Raw genomic sequence first — 8,493 nt, forward strand, 5'->3', positions numbered from 1 at the left:
GCTAGTCCTGGTTGACCTGAACTTCTTCCATATCAGAATGCAATTTTTGTTTCTAGCTTGTCCATATCTGTGCCTTTCTACAACTCTGTCTAGGAGCTCTTGGGGCAGTTCTTTTGAGCTCATGGATCTCATTTTTGCTCTGATGGGCTGTAAGGCCTTATTTAGACAGAAATTCAACACAGCTGGACTCTGATGAAGGTGTAGAACCATCTCATTTTTTGATATGAAGTTTTATGACATCCTCACCTTCAGTGTCTTTTCTCCCACTGCGTCCTGTGAGCAGAGTTCTGTCCTGGTTTTGGTGTTGAAGTAGCCTAAGTAATTCTGGCTAGTTTGCTGGGGTCACAAAGATAAAGCGTTTTGCTTCATAAAACAATGTGTTCAAAGAGTAACACATTTGCATCACAAAACCAGTGTCCTGAAAAAAGTCAGACCTCACAATCACTTGGCACTATTTTCTCTCTACTATACTATGGCATCAAAATCGCTATTTTTAGAACACTAAGAAGGCTCGACACAACATGAAACTTTGCTCAGGCAGGAGAGCAATGGTGAACCGCTCCTCAAGCGTGCCTGTCAGGTCGCACTCAGGGATCGACACTTTTTGCCTGCCATGACAGCCGCATGCTGGAGATGCAGCAGCTAACGTGAGCAGTTCAAAAACCTTTTTCATAAACTCTGTGTACACAAACAATGTTCTCAATGCTTGTGTTCATGTGTAGAGACCCTGGTGAAGCTACGGGCAAAGTTTCATGTTGTGTAAAGCCTTCTTGGTGTTCTAAAAATTAGGGATGGGTCACGATTTTCGAATTTTCGAATAGTGTTTTTTTTTTTGAAAAATCGATTTTTTTATTTATTTATTTTTTTTTAATGCGACTATTACTGTTCGCTGTCTTATTTCCCCCCCTTATTTGACATGCAATTCAGCTCCTAACCGCACGAGGGCAGTATAGGATTGCTACAGCGGTGTGAGATGGGCTACCAGCTAGTTTGATGCTCTTCTACAAACAGGAGAAACATGCAGAGACTACTACAGTCATCAAAAAGTTCCGTGTGGAACAACTTCAACAAAATAAATGAAAATGAGGTGCAGTGCAAACTCTGTGAGGCAAAGCTTGCGTATCACAAGTCTACAACAAGTATGCACAGTCATTTGAGAGCGAGGCACGCAGGAGGCGGCGAGGGACCGTACGGCTGGGCACGTCAGCAGCGCGAGTCCCGTAGCAGCTCGCCCCCCTGTTAATCGATTACAGCGGCTCCACCGGCAACGGGAGCGGCGCGACAACCTCCGTCTGTCGCACGACATCTCTCTAATTTATGCGGCTCTTCTATTTTTGTCATGCTACGCTCCCCTACGCGACCCTCCAGCGGATAAAAACTACATGAAATAGTGTGCTAAACGAGCACAATGTGTTTTTAAATGAATAAACCATTATCAGAGGTGATATGTGATGACTTTTTTTCATGCATTTACCCATGTTTATCCATGACATTGTGTAAATGTCCATGGTGGACATTTGAAAGCGAGTAGATGACAAACAGTACAGTAAACTTGTAGATAACTCAAATATATGTAATAACTTAGGTGGAAAATGCTTTAACATTTCATGCAGCCTCTCGGCTCTGCAAACGGTAAACAACCCTGCTGGCTTCTCTACGTGTCGCTTCCGTACGCAGTCAGTGGAGCCCAAATGAATACGCCGCGACGCTACGCTGATGTGACGCTTTGCAGCCGGTGGAGCCCGGCCGTAATGATGAATGGATCTCTGTGTGCGTGGCTCCGGGAGGGGAGGGGGAGGGGGGCGATTATTCGAAAAATCGTCGAATAGTTACCATGATTTTTGAATACTGTTCTTGCTTGTGCTACCCATCCCTACTAAAAATAGCGATTTTGATGCCATCGTATCTGTGCCCCCAAGCGCTCCCATTCAAAATTATCGTGCCTGAAAATGAAACTATGGTAAATCTTAAAAGTGCCTCTTTCGTCATAATTATGCATTAACCCGAAGGTTTGACTCATATTCAATCACAAATAAAGCCTTGGTTGCATTTTGGCGAGCGTTTCGCTTTAATACCCGTAGATAAACTTGTTTTGTAGCAGGACAAAACATCTACAGAAAATAAAACATTTGAGACAAAAACAAGAAAACAACAACACAAAGACAAAAACAAAGACAAGGGGACACTCAACCCAGCACAGGACAGAGACATGGGCAGAAAATCAAGCTCACTGGTCATGGTTTAACGTGTGGTCTTTGACCCTGGGACTCTGATTCTATGGCCTGATGGCATGTGCTGAAGCTCATTTGCTCGGGGATGGGAGTCATTGAGATGATGACTTCCATCCCCGAGCAAATGAGCTGAAATAGTTAACAAATAGTTAAAGTTAACATGTCTGACTATGAAACAAGTGATGAGAGAAAGAGGAGAGACAGAGAAGCGGTGCGAGCTGAAGTTGGACCCACAGCTGTAGCACCACCATTCATCATTCACTCCACCTCGCAGCTACAGCTGTGGGTCCAACTTCAGCTCGCACCGCTTCTCTATCTCTCCTTTCTCTCTCTGCCCGTTACAACTCCATCTGACAAAGTTGTGAGGTCTGACTTTTTTTCAGGACACCGGTTTTGTGATGCAAATGTGTTACCCTTTTGAACACATTGTTTTGTGATCTGGAAACGCTTCGTCTTTGTGACCCCAGCAAACTAGCCGGAATTACTTACTTCAACACCAAAACCAGGACAGAACTCTGCTCACAGGACACAGTGGGGGAAAAGTCACTGTTGATGCACGACACTGAGGGTGAGGATGTCATACAACTTCATGTCAAAAAACCAAAACTATCCCTTTAACAAATAGTGAAAAATTTAACGGGGTCCGAATACTTTCCTTACCCACTGTAGTTCTGGGAAAGATAACACAAGTAAACAGGAACTGTGATTTTTCTGGATAAAAAGCACTGTAACACTTATTTTCCTCACCTGAATTCATTTTTGTTTTTTTTTTTCCAATCACTGTAAGGTAAAGAACACTGTTCAGTGATAATCAAGCTGTGAAGACATAATGAACTTAATCGAACTATGTTTTCATATTCAAAGGTTTGTAATATGTGGAGTAGAAAAATTATGATCTATCTGATGTCTCCTATTATTTAGAATCTGTCTATTTCTGCCGAACCTGTCAAGCTGCACAGAGCAGATTGAGCTGGACAGGAAACCAGATGCATAAACGCATAGTGTGTCAATCATTTTATTTATATTGGCCAAAATCACAATTGGTATCCGGGGGCTTTATAGTCTGTACAGGGACGTCATCTTCTGTCCTTAGACCCCATCTCGGATAAGGAAAAACTCCTACAAAAAAAACCAAAAACCATTTAACAGGAAAAACATTTGGAAGAAACTTCAGGAAGAGCAACAGAGGAGGATTCCTCTCCCAGGACGGACAGATGCACATTCATATGTGTGTACAAAGCAATCAACAATCACTGAATATACAGAGTTACAATGACAATTTCTGGTACATGTAGTTGTGGACCTGACACATGTAAACTATGGTAATGATATATGTAGTCCATGGCACTGACATTAGACTGATAAAATGCGGTGCGTCTGCATCCAGTAAATTTTCAAAATAATAGCCCAGTGCAGACATCCTGATCGTATTTTACATCTGCCCATCAACATGAGCCTATGTCATAAATGGGTGAAACAGGTCAGATTTTATTTTTTTTTACATGGTGGACTCATTGAGATCAAATGAGAAATGTAAATGTTGTAGTGCTTTCTATCCAGAAAACCCCAGCTTCTCTGTTTACCTGTGTTTATTTACAGGCCAGTCTTGCTTGGTCCAATGTGGTGGTGACATTAATGTACAATTCACTGGGCAACACAGCATCTATGAGTCTATATGTTGGACAGGCAGTATGTAAAATATAGCAGTATAAAGCAGTATAGGATGTGTGGGCACTGATTGAATTTATTATTTATTCATTGAAACTTAGATTTAATCATCATGGTGAATGAAATGGTGATGTATTGGTGTATTCCAGAAAGTGTGTTCAATGAAAACTGACTTGATCCAGAAACAGAGATCACTTTCATTCTGAGTCAGTTACCAAAGTAACATTGACATAACGCTCCGACATTCAGATATTACACACGGAATTCAAATTAAAATCTATTCATTGTCTGTTGACACTGGGACACTGATGTATGGTGTAACGTTTTTAATTTGTTTTATAACCAAATTAAAATACTTTCCCATTAATTGTCCAGATGTCACAGATGATGATGAAGATGAGAGTGAGGAGGAACAAACCATTGATAAAGAAGCAGAGGTGGATTGTCCTCGTGAACCAACGGTATGTATTTTGAATGTGATCTAGCATGTTGGTACACATAGTACATACTACTGAAACTAGCTCTAGATACTCTCCATTGATTAATTTATTAACCATTCTATCATTTAATTTTTAATCCTGTGTAGATCCTGGCCACTTTACAATGGCCGCGTTTACTGGATTCGATTGTTCTTAAGGACTTAAGAACCCTCTTAATAAATCCTTAATAAGGATCTTAATAAGCCTGAGAGCCCCGCCGGCGGGGGCAACAGCACCCCCTAAAAATGAAAAATGTCTCAGGACAGTTAAACAAGCACAAATATAGTCATATGACACACCATTTGTTTCCTATTCCTATTTCCTACTTAGTGAAAGCTCTTCTTAAGCTAAGAGCGACTCTGGGAAACATGGCCAATGTCTTGAAGTGTCAGGGCAGAATCAGAAACAACCTGTGTGTTAATGGTCCGATTTAAGTGTGATCTGATAAGAGAAACAGATTTTCTCAGACAGAGGCTGATTAGAGTTCAATGTAAAATGTACAGTATAATACAAATAATGTCGTTTTGGAACATTGAAGCATATAAATCTATTTAAGCAGACACCAAGAATAAACGATGAACAGTGGAAATGGCCATGACATACCTCTTTAAAGGCTACAGATAAATGTGAAACAGACATCTAAAGACACATCTTTGACTGAAAATCACTAGAACCCTGAAACTTTTCTTGGATCAGGATATGAGGTGTCAATACAATTTAAACCTGTCTGATCTATTTCTGCTTTCATTGAGCTAACTGATGTTGGCAATTAGTGTTTATTGAACCTGCTCTCTGGGCCAGGTTTCTTGTCCTCAATAATGACGAACATATTTACAGAAAGAATAACCAACTGTAAATAATGTTCAACAAATTGCATTACAAAATTGAACAAGAGATACTATTTAATAAAATGCATCTACTATGCTCTCCTGTTACACATTTTTCAGACATGGACACTCCTGACACAGACGGACTCCTTCCTGTACATAATGGTATGATCAAGTTGAATTTTAATACGTATCAAGTTTATAATATCCGGTGCATAACCTTCAGGAGTTTCTAGGCCTATAGAGAAAGGTCATCATCATCAGATCAACATGTAAGGACAGAGAGACGAACAGAGACAAACAGAGAAGTGGGGTTTGTATGTTCAATTTGCACATGAAAAAATCTGAATGGAAACGCTGGAAATTTGAAAAAAAACTTGAAATATCGCTAGAAAGTTTTTACGGTGGGAGTAGGTGGAAAAGTCAACATATTGATAAACGAAATATGCAGCCTTTTGCAGTAGAAACAGTTTTACAGATTACAGGCGTACGCATACAGGAAGTACATCATCATTTATTACAATTAGTAAACAGCTGGCACAGCCGCCTCTTACTCTGTGAGTGGCAAACAAAACTCCCATTAATTCTCATGGTTAGTCATTGTTTATATCTGGATGAAACATGTACTCAGCCATACTAACAAACAATTATGTCATCTTGTTTGTTTTCAGTACGCAAAGGCACAACACGAAGACCATGGACCAAAGCAGAGGAAAATGCTGTGCTGAGACATTTCAAGTCTCACATAGTTAAAGGCCATTTGGCATCAATGAAGGAGTGTTTGGTTTGCAAAGAATGTGAACAGCCAGCACTGAAAAATAGAACATGCCAAAACATTAGAGACTTTGTGAGAAACAAGGGGCTGACTTTTAAGCGCCAAAACTGTCATCCACACTGAAGAACAATGAAGAAGCAATCTGTGCAGCTAATAAGCAATAAATAGTTATCAATTCATGATCGTTATATATTATTAAGTGTAATGTTTTGAATGTTTTTAAGGAAGTTGCCGGTATCATCTGGCAGGGGGACAGCCAATGTAAATCAGCCTCTGGCTGCAATTGGGTGCAATAATGTTTTTTTTTTAATATGTTCAATGTTGCACATTGTCCCGTTGAAATAAATGAATTGAAATTGAAATCTCTTAATTGTGATAGTTAATGTTCTTAAGAATAGTTACATCAATATGTAATGCTACACAAAAATTCAGGCTTCAAATAGACCCTGTGAGCGGTATCAGTTATCGGCCCAAAAAATCCTGATAGGAGCACCTCTAACGTCTACCACATTTTTATGGGTGAGTAAGGCTCCAACACCAACAACTGCTGCATTTGCACTCCATTTTTTATGTTGTCTTTTTAGAATATATCTATGGTGTCATACAACAGCTTGTGTTTGTCAAGTTTCGTACTCTTCCTCAACATGCCAAACTTGAAAGGCCTAGAAAACAACAGATGACGCGCAGACAACTCAGTTTCTTTTCCTTTTCCTTTCTGAATTAATTTTGTTAATTCAGAAGGAGGTTCAGGGTCAGGTTGATAACCTTAAATCATAAAGGAAAAATACATTTACTGCATTATCAGCTTCCAGAAACAATAATAAACAAGCCATTTAAGAAGCACGATTACTATTACTTTACGTGTTGTTAGAGATTTTAATCATGCAGCCCCATACATCAGTGCAGAGAGTAGACAGGAGTCCAGGATGTCTTGCGTTGAAAAGGTTTATTATGTTATGTTCTGATGTTCCTTTCAATTCTGAAGTGTCTGTCCTCTGGGGAAACCACACAGATAATGCCATAGGTTTGAGTCATGCCCAAATATGGGCAGATCCAACACATCTACAATATACAGAATTTGGTCTACTGGTCTATAGACAAAACATTGCTTAGATGCCACTCAGGACCTTTGTTCTCCATCCAACATAATATCAAACCTCTGATTCCAGTTACCTGTACCCTGTTCAGGGAAAACAGTCAAACACATATCTGGCCTTGGCTGCTATAGCAATGCTATTAGAATGCCTCCTGTTTTCCCCAAAAGGAGCAGAATCACTGCTTACCACTATCTCAAGGAGACAGTGTCTAAACCCAAGGTTTGGGGTGGCCTTGTCATGACTGCAAAGCCTAGTTTGACCCAGTGCATATTAATGATGGAAAATTCCTAACACGTGCTGCTTAGAGTAAACAAAAGATCAACAACAGATTGGCGTCTAACGCTACATGTACCGACTGTGTCTCTGTGGTTTCTCTCACATTGAAGAAGTAATGGTTGTCATTCATTCATTAATTTGTGATCCAATTATTAATCTAACCCAGATTTATTTGTCTATTCTCTTAACCTGAAGAGTAAGTTTTTTATGTGATACTAAAAACTTGCAGGTTTGCATGTAATCTTTGAACTGACTTCTACAGCAACCAAAGCTTGCAGTTTTGGTTGCTCGCTGCTCAGCAGCCAGAGCAGGCTGGCAGTTGGCAGGCAGAAGGCTCCTGCGAGGGGGACAGCAGCAGAGAGCATCGGATGCAGGGATCAGATTGCTTTGACTTGTAAAATATGCTAACCTTGCTACTAACTTATTTTTTTTTATTTTCCTCGGTTGAGATGTGGTGTGTGAGGGGGAGGGTGCAGAGCAGCAGCACCGCCTCTGCCCACGACTCAGAGGCGCATTGCTAATGAGCAACTGGCGCTCTGCAGAAGGAAAGTCTTGGAAAGTGGCACAGGTTTTGTTATTTTGGCTAAAAACTTCATAACAACAATTTAGAGACAACTGCAAATGAAAATAGCTAAAAAGGATGATTGGAGTGGGTCTTTAAAAGGGTTTTTAAGACATTAAATATAGTATTGTATTCTTGTAGACCTTGTAATGTGTGTCAGTCCTCTCATACCATTACCTGGTCTGTGTATGTATGTTATATGTAAACAGACCTTGTAATGTGTGTCAGTCCTCTCATACCATTACCTGGTCTGTGTTTGTGTGTTATGTGTAAACAGACCTTGTAATGTGTGTCAGTCCTCTCATACCATTACCTGGTCTGTGTATGTGTGTTATATGTAAACAGACCTTGTAATGTGTGTCAGTCCTCTCATACCATTACCTGGTCTGTGTTTGTGTGTTATATGTAAACAGACCTTGTAATGTTGGTCAGTCCTCTCATACCATTACCTGGTCTGTGTTTGTGTGTTATATGTAAACAGGCCTCATAAACACTGTTGGTCTCGCAGACCACTATTTGTCTGACCCCGTAAGCCTGCGATATGTCACATATTTTTCTAAAAGAGAACTGATGATTTT

This window comes from Epinephelus fuscoguttatus, linkage group LG12 (assembly GCF_011397635.1).
Source record: "Epinephelus fuscoguttatus linkage group LG12, E.fuscoguttatus.final_Chr_v1".
NCBI classification, from domain to species: domain Eukaryota; kingdom Metazoa; phylum Chordata; class Actinopteri; order Perciformes; family Serranidae; genus Epinephelus; species Epinephelus fuscoguttatus.